Source organism: Petaurus breviceps, unplaced genomic scaffold (assembly GCF_028583685.1).
Source record: "Petaurus breviceps papuanus isolate PSGF00001 unplaced genomic scaffold, PetGlider_PUasm1.0 90977, whole genome shotgun sequence".
Lineage (NCBI taxonomy): Eukaryota > Metazoa > Chordata > Mammalia > Diprotodontia > Petauridae > Petaurus > Petaurus breviceps.
In genome coordinates this window covers 28,735,850-28,756,076 of record NW_027187391.1, presented here as the reverse complement: position 1 = coordinate 28,756,076, position 20,227 = coordinate 28,735,850, and the positions used below count along the sequence as shown (strand labels likewise).

Here is a 20,227-nt window from a genome sequence, read left to right as displayed (position 1 = left end):
ATGTTAGAAGTGGAAATATTGGAAAGAATGTCATATTTCAGGGTGAGGTATGTCACTGGCAAGAAACAGGGGCCTCATAATGGCTTTATCTAGGTAGAATGGACATTAATGGGTGACCACTTTTTTTTTTCTCTAAGCAAGGTTTATGCTTCCAAAGGACTAACTCACCCCACTAAAAGGGATACATTGGATGGAAAATTCAGGGTATAGATTGAAAGGGGGAACATAACTTGTGATACAGGTTATAATGGCCTTTAGAGAAATGATGATGGTGGTGTTGATGATGATGGTGATGTGATGATGATGATGATGATAATGATGATGGTGATGATGGTGATGATGATGATGATGACAGCATTTGTATAGCATATTGCTATGTGCCAGGTATTATGCTAAGCACTTTACAAATATTATCTCATTTGATCCTCACAACAACCCTGGGAAGTGAGAGGTAGGTGCTATTATTATCCCCATTTTACATGTAAGAAAACTGAGGCAAAAAGAAGTGGATTACCAAAAATGGTACAGCTGGTAAGTGACTGGGGCTCTATTTGAACTCATGTCTTCCTGACTCCAGGTCCCAAACCCTACCATATCACCTAGTGCCTTCATATATGTATACTGTATAAATAAATGAGCAAACAAATAAACAAAAAGGCAGGATGATGCTTGTGTTCTGCTGGACTAGGGCTATCTTAGATTTTAACACCTTTTCAACTTCCTAAGCCACCTCTCTCCTCTGATTGGAGGGCTGGTAATTGGAACACTGAACTCCTCCCAAACCTTTCCTTTATAGTGGGCTGGGATCTAAACTTTCCAACTAAATCTCCACTTTCCATGAGCAGTTCTACTTGATTTCCAGGTACCACCTGGTACCCTCCCCACCTTTCCATATTCTTTTTGTAGGTTGTCTTCTCCTATGAGATTGTAAGTTCATTGAGGGCAGGGATTTTATTTCTCTTTCTTATTTGTATCCCCAGTGGTTAGCACAGTGCCTGGCACGTAGGAGGCACTTTATGAATTATTATTGAATTGAATTGAAAATGTTCTGATATAGAAATGGGATAGAAGGACCTCAAATATTATATTCTAGAAGTTCCAGACTTACAAAAGATGTTTTAAGAGTATAACTTATTAATGGAAGATTTGAATTCAGAATAGACCAGAAGAGCATAGAAATGAAGACTAAGACAAAGCAAATGAATATTTCTTGGAAAAGAGTGCTACAGAAAGATCTTACTTAAGGTAAAAGATTGAATAGGGGACAATTTTGAAACAGACACTTTCTTGAGGAGAGATTTAGTAAAAGCTTCTCTTTTATTTCTTACCCTTCTAGTCAAATATGGGGTTGGAGCTAAATGCAAAATTTTAATATAATAGTTCCTGTCATAAATAAATTAAGGGGAGAGAAAAGGAGCTGTCATTCACAACTATGGTTTGAAGGGAAGTTGCTTGTTTGTTTTTTTCAACCAAGTAAAGGATAAAGGACATTTTAAATGATAAATTAGACCATTTAAATTGCATAGAATTAAAACTTTTGTACTAACAATAAAGATGAAAAAGAAACAGTTGTGGGAAAATATTTGTATCAAATATCACTCCCTTGTCTGATAGTGCAGCAGCAAGCACCCTGGAGTCCCTAGGGTGACTGCTCACACAGGTTCTTGGATCTGCTTTGATAAAGGAAAGCAACTCAAAATGGGTTAACAAGCTTACTTTAATCAGTCAAACATGTATCGTTTACCTAGTTCAGGAGAAAAAGGTCAGCACCCTGAACTTCAAAGTATACAGGCAGAATTATCAAGACAGAAACAGATCAAGTAGACAGATTTCCAAACTGTCTAACCATTACATCCATACCAAATCAACATCTGGGTTTCAACATCTGGGTTTTTCAAAGCCGGGGGACTCTGGACAACAGCTTCCCAGAATCCAGATCAAATCACAGAACACTTCTCAAAGTGAGCCCCAAAACAAAGCTACACATCAGGGCTTATACAACCTTCTCCTGGCTCAGAGAATGTAACAACCTTATTGACTCACTGGCCAATCAAGAAGTATCTACTGAAAAACAAGCCTCCCACCCCAGGCTCCAGGTGCACTTTAGCCTAGGGGCAGGGAAGATCTTCACAATTTACATTCCCATTACAGATAGTCAATATATATTTATCTTGAGAAGTAGGTAGATGGCACACTGGCTAGAGTGCAAGACCCAGAGTTAGGAAGACTCGAGTTTAAATCCAACCTTAGACTCTTTAGAGTTCTCTGATTCACAGCAACTTAACCTCTAATGAGGTCTCATGTTCATTTTCCTCATCTGAAAATTGGAGAGAATAGCTTTTACATCTCAGAGTCGTTGTGAGAATAAAATAAGCACATTTGTAAATCACAATTCCTTAAAGTGCTAAATGTATGTTATTATTATTAATATATGTAGGGAACTTATGCAAATAGATAACAATAAGAACTATGTCCTAAGAGACAAGACAAAGAATATGGACGGTTTTCCAAAGAATTAAAAAAAAAAACACATTAAACATATCTAATAGCAAGAAAAATATAAATTAAAATACGTTTGAAGTTTTACCTCATACTCTGCAATTTAAGTAGATTGCCAAAAATAGAAGAGGTAAAATTTGGGAGGATTGTGTGAAGACAGATACACTGATGCATTGTTGATGGAACTCTGAAACAGCACAAACATTATAGATTTTAATTCAGAATTTTATAAGAAAAGTGACTAAACTGTCCATACCTACCCTTTGATTCACTTATCCCATTCCTGGCCATATGCCTCATGGACATCTAAGACAAAAATAAAGTTTCAATACAAAACCAAAATACTCAAAGCAATACTCATCATGGAAGCAAATAACTAGAAACAAAGTGAGATCGTTTGGGGAAAATAGAAAAAAAACACCTATGATATGTGCGCATAAAGTAACATATTTTCCGTAAGGAATGAAAATGAGGAATGTAGGGAAAATAAAAACTTAATAAGAGCTGTATACTGTAATTCAAAATAAAATAAGTAGAACCAACAGAACAATATAGACATATTATAGAACAAAATTTATTTTACAAAAGGTCATTAAAAAGAAAATTATCTCTGAGTAACTGAAAAACCAGTAATGATCAGGAAGAAAAGAAAATGAAGCATACCTTTCTCTTTATTGTAGAAAAAGAGGGGCCTACAAATCTTATATACATTTGTCAAATGTCACTATTATCAGATATTTTTTGCATAATTGTGTTTATCTTTTACAAGGGAGAGCTCAATGTGGTCAATTTGAAATGGCTGGGGGGGAAGGGGAATCTCCCCCCCAAAAAAACCAACAACAAAAACTGATACTGATTCATGGACAAAGGCACCAATAAAATATTTAAGAGGGTAGGAGAAAAAGAAAGTGAGAAAGTCAGAGATGCATACTTTTATGTTCCCAACCAGTTGCATTTACTTTGAAACCTTCTATTCTTCCACAAAAGCCTTATTTTGCCAAGTTTAATTAACTCATTAGCTTTTTCATTTCATACACTTTATAATCTTACAAGAATAAACAAACTCCATTTGTCAAGGACAACATAGAGGAAGGCAAAATAGATTAGTCTAACTTTCCACACTAGAAGAACAAAATTGATGAAGGAATCCTAACGATCAGACCGTGACACACACAACTTGTCAATTCACCCCTTGATATATATTTCTTGTACAGGTGCTACAGATAGAGGTCCATGGAGATAGAAGGGCTCAGAATTAAGACATTAAAAAGAGATCTGATCGGATTTCATGTGGGAAATTGGGCAATGTTGTCAAATATCCCCAAATGCCTGCAGCCGCAAAATCCCTCACTTTATCTTTTTTTTATAAAATCCTTCACTTTAACAGCAATATTCCCTCAATGATGCTTTCTGACTATAAATCATAGAACACCATGATCTTAAAACAATCAGATTGACAAATAATCCAAAGAGCATGACAAAAGTCTTATGATGGGGCTCAGTAAACTGCAATCTATTACTTTAGACTACTAATATAAAAGAACTCACCTTTAATGGCATATGTGATTAGAAAAAGTGAGGGGCCACTGTTAAAGCAAGAATAATAGGCAATAGATAGGCTTAGAAATTATATTAATACCCTCTTCACATATCCAGAGAAGGAGAGAGGTGAGTTAGACACTTTCTGGAATTTTTATGGGAAAGATTAGATAAGAATAAAACATGTTTAGTCTGAGAAGCACAGTGAGATGGGTTCATGGGTGGAAGCAGGACACCCACAGATAAAAACTACTGTTATAACAAAATATTTTGTCTTGATCTCTCTTTTGTACTTACCACAGTTTGTTTTGTATCATTGCTATTTGTGTATACATTTTGTCTCCCTCTGTTATTTTATAAGATCCTTGGCAGCAACAACAATGTTATTTTTCATCCCTTAGACTTTATTTTGTACATAGAAGGTATTTAATATGTATTTTAGTTGGATTGAATGTAACTGGATTTACTGAAGAGTGACCTACAAATTCCAACTTAACTCAAAATGTACTTAAAGTATGGGCCTATAGAGTAGAAAAGAAACTTTTATACAGGTTGCATCCTAAGCAAATATTCCCTACAGAAGCCCTGGTAGGAAGGAAAGAAAGAAGGAAGGAAATAAGCATTTATTAAATGCCTATGATGAATGTGCCAGGAATTATGCTAAGCCCTCTATAAATATTATTTCATCTGATCCTCATAACAATCCTGAGAGGTAGGACTAATGACTATCCATCCCCACTTTACAGTTGAGGAAACTGAAACAAATAGAGGGTAAACTTGTCTAGGGACATGTAACTATTAAATGACTGAGGCATGATTTGAACTCTAGTCTTTATAATACCTGGTTCAGTGCTCTATTCACTCCATCCGCTGGCAGCCTGCTACTGGTATTGAAGTCTGTTTCTTCCCAATTCCACCTTGCAAGGCATAGGACTATAGACTCCTTAGTCAAGGTACTAGTAGTGCTTCTATCTCCCGTGATCTGGGACAAGTTGATTAGCAGAGTAGAAACAAAGAGAAGAAAGGGGAAAATAGAGAGAAGAGGACTCCAAGTTGACATAGGAAAAAGAAAATCAAGGCAAGTCTTTATATGTTCTGAGCTATGGAAGAATAATTTGGATAAACTTATAGGGTAATGTTCATTATTAGGTATGATGTCTAATATGTCTCAAAATTTTATAGTAACAATCTACAGCTATTTCATGTGAGTGAGTGGCAAATAAATTATTTCTAATGTGTTTGGATTAAAAATGTAGTTGGAAAGAAAATAGAAAAAAAGGTTTTAATGTTATTTCAAAGTATTTTTTTAACTTAAATCTTAGTCATACATGAGGTCAAGTATCTTATATATTGGTAACTTATTCATTCAATATACACTCTACAAATATGGATGAAACAATAAAGCAGGAAAATATTTTCCTACAGACTTTGTTAGACATTTTTCCTTTTTTTTGGCAGAAAAACTGAACACTATTTTTTTAGGAATTTTGAGCTAGTGCAATGATAAATGTTTGCATCTCACTACCTTTTATCTTAAGCTGGTAGTGTATTGAGTTCCTGAGTACACTATCTTAACACAATTAAGAAGCACTGAAAAGAAATGATAGAAAAGTTAAGTTCTTAAAATACCCAACTCTAATCTTACTGACAAGCATGTGCTACAAGAATCTTTGCTAAACCCTTTGACTTTTTTATTCTTTTCTTTCTTTTTAATGTAGCTCTCCATAGAAAGCATAAATTAGGAATCTAAGATAACGATCTAAGCAAAACAAAAACAATCTTTGAGAAGTCACTTTTTCTGGTAGCTTGTGTTAACTTTGCATGGTGATATGTAGAAAGAAGGTACCCTCTGTGAATAGAGCTGTGAATTGGTCAAATTATTGTGGAAAAAAAACTTGGAAATCTACCCCAAATGTCATCAAATTGTGCCACAGTCTTACCAGTATACTTTTCCCATCTCCTGCAGCAGTCAAAGGTAAAAAGAAAGAAACTATATGTGAAAATAATATTTGTGGCAAAGCTTTCTGTGACAAATAACTAGCTACAAAGCAGATAATCATCAATTTGAAAATGACTGAATTATGATAAAATGATTTAAAGGACTATTATGTATGTGTAATAGTAATGAAATTTGAAGTTCCTGTTGTATTGCTAAGCTGAGAGGTACTTAGCACCTAGTTCAGATTAAGCCTCTGTTAAAGAAACATAAGGTATGAACTCCTGTTGTTGATGTAACAGGAAGGGACTGAAAAGGGAGGAGCAAGACTGTAAATAAGGAAAAGCCCCAGAGAGGGAAAGTCAGAACTTCTTGGGATAAGCTTCATGGAGGCAGAAGCAGCTGCTGCCAGGAAGGCTAAGGAGGAAAGGCACAGGCTGGAGAGAATGATTTTGATTTTGGGAACCTGAGTGAAGTGATGTTGATTCTGGGAACCAGCTGGAACTTCTGCTAGGGAGCTACCAGCTTCTCTTGGGAGCTGCTGGAGACTTCCAAGGACCAGGTGGAGCTGCTGAAGACTGAGGAAGCATGACTATGATGCTGGTACTTTTAATGAATCTGTTTGTGGCTTTTTTAAGCCTTGACTTCCAGGGAACAGAGACTGTGAAGGATTTAAGGTAGACTGGACTCTGTGAGCTTCAGCGATGTACAGGAACTACATGGAGAATTGGACAAGGAACTGGGAACTGTCTGCCATTGAATCCAGGTAACAATTTGGTGAATCCAGGTAGGAGCTGGGACCATGGAAGGGGATCCAGGGAATCTGAAAGCCTGCCTCAGGTCAAGATGAAAACACCTCTCCAGGAATACTGAGTAGTGACTGACCTTGATGTTAAGTTTTGCTTTGGGACTCACTTTGGGAAGAGTTGTGTGATTTGACCAGATGAGACTCTGGGCAGCTGTTGAGCTGCCAGCTTTGAAAACTCAGATGTTGGTGCTTCCCTCTCTGGTAACTAACTAGGTATGGATGCAATGGTCAGACAGCTGCAAGTCCTGTTTGCTGAAGTGTGTAATTTATTTGTGATTGTACTTTGTGATTGGATTAAGGACTCTGTGATTGACTAAAAGAATGTATCACCCAAGGGCGGAGTACTTTGACTTTAGCATTATATGCCTCCTTAAGGATGATTGAATGATTGAGTTGATTGAATGATTGAGTTACTAAGTGATTGATTGACTAAATGATTATACTTTGTTCAAAACCATGTGACCAGTATGGTGAAAAGTATATAGCCTTTTCTGTGATAAGTTGTTGTGAATGCTATATTTTAATTTTCTGTGATAAGTTGTAACATTGTGAATGCTATGCCTTGATTTACTGTGAATGATTTTGCTCTGATTTATCATTGAATAAATAGAGTGTTCACCATACTATGTAATCAGAACTTTGAAAGCTGTTCACAGTAGCATTATTCTGGAAGGCTGCTCATGCTTGGCTTTACAGTATGACATCAAAGATGAAAAAAAAAGAATACAGAGAAACCTAGAAAGACCTATGGAAACAGATGTAAAATAAAATGAACAGAACCAATGGCATAATTCATATTACTACAATATTAAAGAAAAACAACTTTGAAAGGCTAAAGTCCCGTCATCAATACAATGACTTCTTGTGGCCTCTCTATGCTTTCTTCCCCTTTCAAAATCTCTATTTACATTTTTACTTACATGGAGTTTCCCCACTGGAGAATTTGACCTTCTTTGAGCCTGGACCTGTTTTTGTCTTTCTTTGTATTCCAAACACTTCACACAGTTCTTGACACATAGTATTTACATAAGGAAATGCTTGTTGAATTATCATCACTTCAGAAAATTGTGGAGAAAATATGTTGACTTTTTGAATCAACATGTTTTTGGGGGAAGAGGAATTCATGGAGGGACTTCTTTTCACCACATGCTTCCAGAGTGATCCTTTTCAATACATTTTTAGTGTTTGCTTTGGATCTGTGGTCATTCGGGGAACACTAGAGGTGTATAGTACAGACAAGGAAGAGAGTTTACCTTTATTGTTGTTGTTGAGTCATCAGTCATGTCCTACTCTCCTTGACCCCAAGGATCATAGTACAACCTACCCTTCTATCCTCTACTATCACTCAAAGTCTGTCAAAGTTCATGTTCATTGTTTCCATGATATGATCTATCCATCTCATCCTCTGCCATTCCCTTCCCTGTTGCTTTCCATCTCTCCTAACATTAAGGTCTTTTCCAATGAGTCCATTCTGTTCATTATGGAGTCAAAGTATTTAAGCTAGAATCACCATATAGACTTTCTCAGTTCTTGATTTAGGAAAAAAACCCTGAGGTGAATACAGGTAGAAAAACAATGAGCCTTCCCTCTCAAGCTCCAGCTCCTACCCCATTTTAAGCCAACTAAAATTAACGACTAAAGTGATAAATACCAGTGTCGGTGTTGTATATTTGAAGCTACATTCAATGCCTGTGGATACACATGCACACATGAAAACCTAACTTCATATGCATTACTGCAAATGAAGTATATTAGCACCATTATGCAGCATGTTGTTGTAATTCTCAAGAGAAAACAAGCACCTAGAGGGCAGAAACTATTTTGCCTTTTTCTTTGTATCTTCAACACTTAGCACTATACCAGGCACATATTAGGCAGTATTGATTTATTTAGGATTGATGTAAGAAAACATTTTCTAAAAACTTCAAAAGCTCAAAAAAAAATAAACTGGTGAGTTGGGAAGTGGTCTATATATAGGCCTTCAAGGGAGAGACTGGTTGAACATTGATGGTCATATTACATAGGGTGTAAGGTCTGGAATTCCCTTGGCTGGGGATTCTGTACCTCCCCCATATCCTTAGGGTGTTCTTTTTATACCAAAAGAAAAGGCCAAGGAGCTCAAGATTGATTATAGGTAGTAGTTTAATTCAATCATTATGAATGCTTACAAACAGGAGCAATCTTCAGTCTGGGGCAGCAGTCTGACATTTTTGTGGATCCCTGCTGAGGAGCCCCCAAATCCCCATGGTAATTATAAAAAACAAAGGCAGGAGGAGCTAGAGAATGCAGCTTCACTGATGAGTGGATATAGTTTTCTGATTAATAATGAACTTGTGATTTAGGTCAATGCTATAACCAAACATAAGTTTGTGCATTGATCATGTCCCAGTCACTATATTCTTGTTTAGGTTTTCATAGGTCATAGCATATTTAGTTTTGACTCAGTGTCTAAGTTATGACTTAGTCTCTAAGTTACAATTTGTAAACAGGTCACCATGTTTGGGTTTAAGTTTTTATGTTCTTTCACTTATTACTGCATTTTAGGGCTTTTTCCCAATTTGAACCCTAAAAAGGAGATTCTTGTTCAGTTACACAATGAAGTATTACTTCTTAGTTCCTTTCCAATTTTGAAACTGTATGATTCCAAGAGAAAACTCTAAGAGCTATTTTTTGATTCATTAGATATAGGAATACATTTTGCTTACTTTTTAAGACAGAAAGGAATTCTCCTAAAACTTCAATATTTTAATATTGGTTGTGAGAAGACTTTTTGTGATTTATTTCCTATTTCCTAATTACTCTGAAGATTGTAGGTCTGGCATTAAAGGAAAACAAACTCTCCCTGACCCTCTTCAATTACTGGGTCAAACCTAGTGATTTATATGAAGTCTAGTTGTTCAGCAAAATTAGCTCTAGGTTTATTCATGAGGAGGATAAGGGTTGGAGGGCTAGGGGAAAGAATGAAAGATGCATCTGCTGGTAAATTTCAAAATAATTGATTAGGCCATTGCATGAAATAAATTCCTAGTTTTTAGGATGAATAATTTCATGCTAGTTAGAAGTACCTAATCTTAATGATATTAGTCTTAGAATTAAAAACAATATTTGAAATAGAAATGTACGTTTACTTTATTAAATGCCATTTCTTGGCCATTTTTCTGAGGAGGGCAAATGTTTCAAAAACCCAAGTTTATGCAGCATCCATGCTTAATAGCTATGTTAAAGGTTTTTAAACAAATGTGTATGCTTTGTAAGAAAGGTTTCATAAATATGTGCTTTCATTTGGAACTTGTGGTTTTCATATAAATCTCTATCCCTCTCTCTGGTAAATTCAATATAAAAATAATATCTCTTGGGTGCTATGTCCTTTTTTTTCTTTTGAAAAGCTATCTAGCCCATACTTTGCCATTGATTGTCAGAAAAGTTGAAAGTATTGCTAAATGTGTGCTAAAAATAAAGTTCAAGTACTTATAGAACATAGAGTTTAAATGGCAAGAGGACTGAAAGAACTTGAATAGGTACTAAGTAATCTAGGCTGGGTATCTCCCTGCTCTTACTGAGAATGTAGGGAGGAGAGAAGCAAAAATTGAATTTGGCTTGTATTACTTATAGGATTTGGTGTTGGAACACCTACGTTTACATCTGGAGATTATGGCTTCTCTCCCTGTAGGAGATGACCCCAAGAGCTTTGGAAATCCATACTGCAACTGAACTGTCCTGATAAGTGAGCAAATAAGTACAAATTCATGCAAACTACTTTTTCTAACCCAGCACAGATAATACTTCATGTCACATTCAGATGTTCATCAGCAAGCCAATATCTAACCAGGCATATTACCATCTACCTTGACACCTAAGTATATTGCCTTCTCTATTCCCCTAACCCATGCTCCTACCAAGGTTCTACCTCTTGATCTGGGAACCATAATCAAGTCAATACAACCATTGCTTCTGGAAAGGACATGCCAATTAATTGCTTCATGGCTCCATTCACAATTCCTGTGACTCCTCTAACCAAAATTTGTTCTTTCTCCACCAGTTCTCAATATGTATTGTCTCCCTTTATTAGCACCTAACTCACTCAAGGATTCCCTATCATTTCATGAAACTGTAGAATTCTCTATCATTTGACTCACAGGGTTGTTTTTAAGTATCAAATTAGATTAAAAAAAATTTTTAAGAGCTCTGCAAACTTCAAGGTGCTATACAAATGTTAGCTATTACTAGAATGTAAGCTACATGGAGGAAATATTGTGTTTTGTATTTTTATTCCTAGCACCTTGGACAATGCCTGTCAGATAAGCACTTAATGAACACTAATTTCTTCATTCCTTTTGGTTCTGCTGCTTTCTCTCTTGTGACCCTAGGGAAGTTACTTCTCTCTGGATCTCAATTTTGGTTCATATCAAAATAATGTTTGATCTTGAAGACTTCTAGGTCTGAGTTTTAAATTCTATCACCCTATTATTTTACCCTTAGTTAACAGTGAAACATTTAATCATGAAATAGCATTAAAGTTATTTAGCCATCACAGCTGATGTAGGAGGGCATATTTCAAATCTATTGGGATTACGTATTATTCATCAACAGTTTGAATAGGAAAACATAAGCATCCTTGTTATAAAAAAAAATAACCCTCTGAGACCCACAGAGAGAATGCTGATACTTTTCCACATGATCAGGAGAGACTCCATGAGTCAAATGATAGGATAGAGAATTCTACAGTTTCATGAAATGATAGGGAATCCTTGATTTCCTATTTTGTCTCCTTTAGGTAGAATGAAAAGGATGAGTCTCCTCAGGAAAAAAATCACCACAACACATTTTGCTAGTCCAGGATTGTGCTTTACAAGAGAACTTGGCTAAGGCTTGATGCTACCTCAGTTAATCACCATCTCTGGGACGGGAGCTCCTCCAAGCATGTTGTAAATACTTTCTGTAGCGAACTGTTTCCTTGCTTTACAGTGAAAATGTCCGTGTTGATACTCAATGATGCTATGACCAGTATTTATGGGCTCATAAAGCTAAACTAACTATGTACTGGTGGTGCTGCTGATTGAAGCTTGCCTTGATGCAGTTTATGGTAGTACTTATTCTGCTCAGGACCTACACATTGGCGAGCAGGATAGTGTTGTAAACTCACTCATTAATTGAACAGATAAAACTGATTTCTGATCCACGGACTGGAGCCCAATTTTAATTATCCACTGGCTCAAAGGCTCAAGCTGGTGTCATTTCTGTGTGGGGTTTGTTCTATTGCTAACATTGTCTTATTCATATGATAGGTTTTGAATAGTGAGTGAGAGGATTGGCCCACTAGTTTTTATTGAAGTGCTTCATAAAATGAAGAAAAATGCTTGCCTAATGGGATGGTAATTGGCTAATTATGAAATGATTTATTTTTTTCACTGACCAACTTAGAGGAAATGTTGTTATATAATCAAATAGGGAAACATGGTGCTGTGATATTTATGTATATGGTAGTCAATTCATTTCTTTTATAATCTCTTTTTCATTCAACACTGTATATGCTCAGATCTTTTTTTTTGTCAGAATCATCATGCTCTTTTCCCCTCCCCACCCATACTCAAGTCCAACTGGACTCATTATTCCAAACTATTTCCTCTTCCTTCTCGACTTCCATGTCTTTGATTAAGTTGTTCCCTGCATCTTCATTTATTTTCCTCCACTTTTACCCTTTGAAGTGATACCCATCTTTTAGAATACAGATCAAATGTGATTTCTTCCATGAAGGTTTCTCTGATTTCTCCTACCCCAAAATCAAATTATTATTTTCTTTCTCCAAAACCTGCTACTCCTTCTGACTTCACTGTCTTAAGGTACTACCACTGATCTCAGATTCAAAAGAAAACCTCATTTCTCTTATCTCATATTTAACAAGTTACCAAATTCTCTTGACCTAACATACCTGTGTGACTTTGATCAAGTTACTTGTCCTTTCCAGACCTGTCTTTGAATCTGTATAAAGGGCTACATGTCCTCCAACATCCTTTCTGGTTCTAAGTCTATGATCTTTTAATCATCTCTGTTCCCATAGTCAGCACTGCAATACAGACCCTCATTACATACAAATATTTTTATAACTAGTTTTTAGTTATTCTTCCATTCCTCTGATGTATCTTTGATATCACTGATAATGTAAAGATCTGGTCATGATGCTTCTCTGATCAAAAGCTTTCAATGTTCCCTATTGAATACTGAGGAAATTTTGACCTCTTTTGAATGGGATTCAAATCTCTTAATAATATAGCAATACTTGACTTTTTTCAGTCTTATCTCAATCCAGTCTCTTTGATACAGCATATAGTCCAGCCCACTTGGACCATTGAACATATCACAGGCATTTCTTAGACTTTCCTACATCCATAACTTTTACATATTACTCTTTATGACTGGATTGCTCTCCCCCTCTGCACATCCCCATCAATTAAGTTCATCTTAAATGACAAGCTTCTCCACAAACCCTTCCATAAACCCATCATTAATAATCTTTCTCTTCTCATACCTCACACAGAACTTTACTTTCATCACTTATTTTGTACTATGTATATTTTGTGTTGTCGTTGCTATTATTGTTTTTTATTCTTATTATCACCGTGGTCATTCAGCCAATTGACCCTCCTCTCTGCTTCTCACAAGTGATACTTCATCTCTGATATTGATGCCTTTGTACTGGTTGACCCTTATGCCTGGAATATGCTGCTTCTTTACCTCCACTTTAAAATGTAGCTCAAGTATAATCTTCATCATGATTCCTTTTGTGGTTCCCCAGTCACTAGTGCCCTCTTTCCCAAACTACCTTGTATTTAACCAGTTTGTATATATTTACTTTGTATATTCTCTATGTATTTTATAAATAATTGTTTTCTCCCTTATTAAAATGTAAGCTATTTGAAAGTAGGGACTGCTTTGTTCTTTGTCTTCCTATACCCACCATTTAGTGCAGAGCCTGGCAAATTTTAGGCAATTAAATTCTTGCTTATTGATACTTTGCATAGTGATATAAATGATATGATAGCAATAGACTAGTTATATAATTTAGTTCTTTTTCCATTGACCAATTTATAGTATGAGTTTTTATATAATTGTAGGGTATGATAACTCTGATATTATAATATTTTCTAAGTATAGAGACCAGATAATTGGTCACAATATCTCTATACCAGTTAGGTTTTCTAAGCTCTGTACATATTTGATCATCACAACAATATCCTCAATAAGTAATTATTCCAGGATAATATATAGATGATGAAAGCAAAGTTTGTAAAGTGACTTCCCCATGGTTACATGGTTCATGAATGCCAGAGAAGAGATTTGGACCCAAGTGCCTCTTGACTGTACATCTAATACATCATTCTACTAAACCATATTTCTTTCCCTTACTAAATTGTAAGTTCCATGAAAGCATAGACCAAGAAAGGTAGCACAGTATAATAGATAGAATGCCTTAGTGGAAAGAAGAAAATCCTGTGTTCAAATCTCACCTCAGGCACTTACTAGTTATATATAACTCCAGTTATTTAACTTCTCTGTGCCTCAGTTTCTTCCTCTGTAAAGGAGGGGGTTGGAATATATGGTCTCTAAAGCTCCTTCCAGCTCTATATCTATGATGCTATAATCCAAATATCATATTACACCTGGCATCTAGCATAGTGCTCTACACATAGGTACTTTATGAATGTTCTTTATGTTTACTAAATCTCCACTCCTTGCCCTCTAGCTCTAAGTGATCCTTTCCTTCCCTGAACTCCAATAGTGCTTTACATCTCTCATGGTACTCATCACATCTTAACATATAGTAGAGTCATTTGTATATATTTTCTCCCCTATTAATGTTAAGTTTCTTGAGAGTAGAGATTGTATATATAACTTTATACTCTACTGCACTCCCCATGGTACTTTGCCACATATAATGTCTTATGAACATTGAGCAATCAATATTTCAGAGAGAATGAATGAATTAATGAAAAGTGAATTTATAATTCACCTAATGTGTACCAAGCACTGTGCTAAACCCTGGGAATATAATATTAAATCAAAGTCAGTCCCTTCTCTCAAGAAACTCACATTCTAATAGAGGAAACAACACATATGGGAGATTCTAGGTACAAGTCAGAGATATAAAAAAGGTCCCTTCATTGTTCAGGAGTAAAGGCAAAAAACACATGACAACACAATTGTTTAAATGTTGTTTCCAATACAAAATCATATTTATGATGTTGAAGCACTGACAGTGTCAAGGACTTTGACATTGAGTAGGCAATGGTTTTAGGACCCGAAGGAGCAATTACCAGCATGCAATTACACAAGTATTGCTTCCTGGAATAATAGAAGAGATTGTGATGAAAACAGGACTGGTAGTCTAAGGTTGGGAGATGCATTGACATTACCGAGGCTTTGGGAATAACCTATCCATTGGTGGTAGTTGGTCAGTAGCTGGTGTTTGTGGTGATGAGGATGGTGGATCTCTTCTCCACCAGGATTGCTAGTCTTATTGCTAACTGCTGAACACTGGAGACAGAGTGATGGTCTGGGGAATACTGCTATTCCCAAGGTTTATGGGCTTAGGCTCCTGGGCTATAACCACTGAGATATGAAGGGAGCTGGTACTCAAGGTAATGGCAATCATTTGACTCACTTGACACATGCCATAGAAAGTAAAAAAGGAAGGAAGGTAGAGAATGAATTAGTCACTAAGCCCTACTGAAAAAAAAAAACTTTATTTCCATAAAATTTTTGGACTGAAAGATATGTTAGAGGTTAATTATATCAATCTCCCAATTTCTAGATAGGATTGTAGCTATGAAATGGATATTTCACAAACTAGTGGATGTATTAATATTTGTAAAATCCACTATAACTGCCTGTCTGAGTATGCAAAGATCTTTACAATACAGAAGTTCTTCATTATAACTTACTTACATGTCTACTATTGAATGTAGTCACACGATATTTTTAAAAACTGGGTTCATTCAGAACAGTTAGTAACTATAAATTTTAAATAATTGAACATTTGTGACTAAGAATTTCTTCAACTGAAACAATTCAGTGATTCTTAAAATTATCAAATCTCAGTTCAGTAAAATGAACATTTTAAGTGTGAAAGCACTGTTGATTTACAAATCAGCACAAATTTTCCTTGTTACTAAATATGGTGGCCTAGTTTACAGGAAAAAAAAAACTGTTTATAACATGTCAAATTAGCAGTTCTAAAACAAGCCTTTGAAATGACATTAATAACATCTGTGCCCATTTAATTTTTTCCCATAGAAACTGTCATGGAAGTCAATAAAAAAATTTTCACACTCTAATGAGGTCCATGGATTACACACTATGTAAAATGGTTTCTTTTTCTTTGTGAAACCAAATTATGTGAGTATGAACCCGATGGGAAAAAGTACTCAGGAAGTATGAGTAAACATTAATAAAAGTGAGAATGTATGCATTGGGTTTATGCTAAACCTACTCCCATTTTAGATTTCAGTTTGTATAACAGTTATTAGAGGGAAAGCCAGAAGAATATTTTCAAACTCTTGCCTAAATTTTGAATTCCTAGATTGATGGGAAGACATCTTAGTGGTAATATATATGTCACCTTTCTGATGGAGAACTTAATTTTTTAGAATGTTTTTGTTTTTAATGATGTCACTAATAAAAGCAGCAAGACTGCTTGGTACATGGTTTTCAGTTTGCTTAGAACCAAGTAGCCATTTTAATTTTGTTCCTAACTCTAGAGATTCCAATACTACTTAGAATATTAGAGCATTCATCTTAAGTATATTTTTATGAGTCAGGGAAAAAAGAAGATACAATTCACAAATATTTATGCACTTTCAAAACAATACACTATTGCTCCAAATCATAAATATATTATGTTCTTTTTTTTCCTCCAGGAGAATATAAGGTCCCTGAGGGAAAAGACTTTTTTCATTTTCTGTATGTAGCTGCTTTCATATGTGTATCTTTGTATACAGTGCACAGTGCATAGCACCTAATATTTGTATAATAAATATTTTTTCTCCCACACTTGAAGAATTGCCATGGGTCTCCTTTTGAAAGAACTGCAGTCTGCCCCAGAACACAAATTAAAAATTACATACAGGGTATATGGCCATTGATCCTACACAAAGCTAAATATCTATAATGTAGGTGCATTATTATGTGTAATTCCTACATATTTCTTTCCTGGGAGGAGCTTGAAAAACTTTAAAAATTGTAACTAAATAGAGTTCCAAAAAACCTCAGAGAGATAGGTGGAAATATGTTAAAGATAATAATTATCATTATAGTTCATTTATTCCATTAACAACAGTGTCATGAAAAACAGTGATGTCAGCTTAGATGCCATATTGTCATGGTTAGAGTACTATACACCATTCCTACATAGAATATTATCTCTAGGAAATACTCTTTCATTAACCTAACATCAATATGTAAATGCTTCATAACCTAAAGGATCCCATAATGTTCAATAATAATAAATTAGAAGGGCACAAACTAATGAAGCAAGCATTCCAGAGGGTTGGGATTTAATCTTTCAAGGATGAATCATGTCCTAGAATTTGGGTTATATTCTATACTGATATACAATTAGATAGTGAATCTATGGATCGGTTATCTACTTGTGTTTAGGTTAATGTTTTTTTCTGTTTTACTGATTCAATCATATATACATATCTACTTTTGGGTCATTAAGTAAATTATCATCATGTGCCAATGAAAATCAACCACTTTGGTGTTGAATGACATATTAACAGTAATTGTCTCAAGAGCTAAGTCACACATTGGTCCTGAAAGTCTGGAGGGTCTCTAGCTAAGAAGGGTGGTTCCAAGGATTCTCTCGATGTTGAAATTATTTTGGTATGATTTGTTATATAGACATGGAAGCAGATGACTGGGGGAACAGGAGGGAAATTAGTGCAAAATAAATTTTGTCCAAGTTGAAATTGGAAATTCCCAAGATATTCATGATTTTTTTTGGTAATTAGAAGAATCAGGGTACCCTGCTTAGATCTTCAGAACAAGTTACTGACCTCAGAATTTTCTCCCTCCATGAAGGTGAAAACTGTAACTGATATCATTTTTAAAAATGAAAGAATTGAGGGAGAAACTACCTTTTGAATCTATGGAAAGGGGGAGTTTTCATGAACCAGCAAATGACAGAAAAGATGGCAGAAGATAAAATGGACAATTTTGGTAACATGCAATTACTTAAAAATATTTGTAATAAGTTTAAATTTATGATGTCCCCCTTTATGTTCAAATCATGTAAGCTTTTGGAATTTATCTAATTATACAGTGTGAAAAGAAAAGAAAGAACAAATTAAAAAAAACTGGAAAGATATGAAAGAAGAAAGGGAGGGAAGGAAGAAGGGAGGGAGGAAAGGAGGGAAGGAAGGAAGAAAGGAAAGAAGGAAGGAAGGAAGGAAGGAAGGAAGGAAGGAAGGAAGGAAGGAAGGAAGGAAGGAAGGAAGGAAGGAAGGAAGGAAGGGAGGGAGGGAGGGAGGGAGGAAGGAAGGGAGGAAGGAAGGAAAGAAAGAAAGAAATTCTTGTATCATATATGCATAGTCAGGCAAAACAAATTGCCCCACTAGTCACATTCAAAACTGTTTTTCTCATTCTACTTATTAGGCAATCACCTCCCTATCAAGAGGCAGCAATATTTATCATCATTTTTTTCTGGAATCATGATTAACTATTGCATAGATTAAAGTATTTACATCTTTCAGTATTGTTATAATATTGATATTATAGTATAAATTGCTCTCCTAGTTATGGTCACTTCACTTAATTTGTTAATATAATTCTTCCCAGTAGGTGTGTGTATGGATACATATACACATATATGTGTGTATGTATATATATATATATATAATCTGCTGTAAATATTTTTGTAAATATAGGATTTTGTTCTCTTTGAGATATAGGCTAAATAGTAGTGGCAACTGGCATTTACAATTAGAAACTTTTAGGACAGAGATTCTTGATGTTTGTATCTCCAGATTAATTTTGTTATATTTTTTTAGCTCTACAAAATAATACTTTGGTAGTTTGTTTGTATGTATGCCATTTATTACTTAAGAATCTAAAGATCTTTAAGTCTTACTAGGCCAATGTCACAAATTGTTGAGTTCTTTAAACACAGCCTGGGTGGATGTAATTGAACCTTGGAGAATCCGAAGGCTTTCCAAAATGCCATTACTTTACCAGGACAACCTCAAGAGTCAGTATAGTATAGAAAATACACTGTATTTAGAGTAAAAAAAAACATATTTTTGAATCTTAACTGCTATTTATTGCCTGTGAAGGCTTTGGCAAGTCAATTAATATTTCTGAGCTTCATCTTTTTCCTTTATGAAGTTAGACACTTGTATCACATGATTTCTGATGGTCCCTTCCTACTCTAAATCCTATAAATCAGGGAGAGAAAAAGTCTTCTTTAAGTAGACTATCTAATCTTCCCAAGATTTAGTTAACAAAATGGAGATTCAGGGAAATCACAGCAAAGGAAAGTTGTCCTAAAATAACAATCCAGGACTAAGGAAAATCATTCAAAATCACCTATCTCCAACAATCTCTAGTGTGTAGGACTACCTTATCAATAACCTTTCATTCTGGTATTCCTATAACAAACTCCACTTCAATCATAGTTATGTTAACATAGTTTCAAAGTGCTGGATAATTTTGCCACTGGGCATATTTATAACATCCCTTTCAGAACTGTAATTTCCTTTTGTCATCATAAAATAATGTTATGTTCCCTTCACTGAGGAACTGATACAAAAATATTCCATATTTATTACATTTCAGCTGCCTTCAAGTTAGTTCCAAAAATCAGGTTTAATTTTCAAATACACCAAATCCCACAGTTGTCAGTATTGTCTAAGAGCATACTGGGTAGAATATCCTTATTGCAACAATGCTGAATTAACACAACCTATGACTAATGTGCTCTAACTTAAAAAAAAATGAGACTAACATTTAAATAAAAATACCAGAATTTATTCAAAATAATCACCTTAAAACCGTAAAAGGTTATATGCTTATTTCAACGATGCCATTTTTTTGCACCAAATGTTTAATTCTTTCAAAATTCTCTTCAGAGCCCATTGGGAGCCATCTCTGAGAAAATCTATATCTACTTTATGATCAATATTGGATATTTTTTTAGTGAAACAAGTATTATTCTACAGAATCACCCACCCAATTCACTAGGTGTGGCTCTAAATTATTTTTTACTGTTTACAGAAATCTAATCCATACTAGAAAAAAGGGGTTATTTAAAGATTATTTAAATTGATGTATCATAGGCTTGGAGATCTACATAAATCCCAAGGGAGGAATTCCAAAATTGTTTTGAGCAATGAAGTAATTATTAAAATAAACATATCCATAAAATATTGTCTGGAGCAACAACCATAGAA

The 20,227-nt window shown here is 35.0% G+C and overlaps 1 pseudogene; it reads right to left on the bottom strand.

Moving 5' to 3' along the window:
- Positions 1–20,227, bottom strand: part of LOC138153180 (DET1 homolog) — a 92,540-nt pseudogene that overhangs the window by 54,448 nt on the left and 17,865 nt on the right.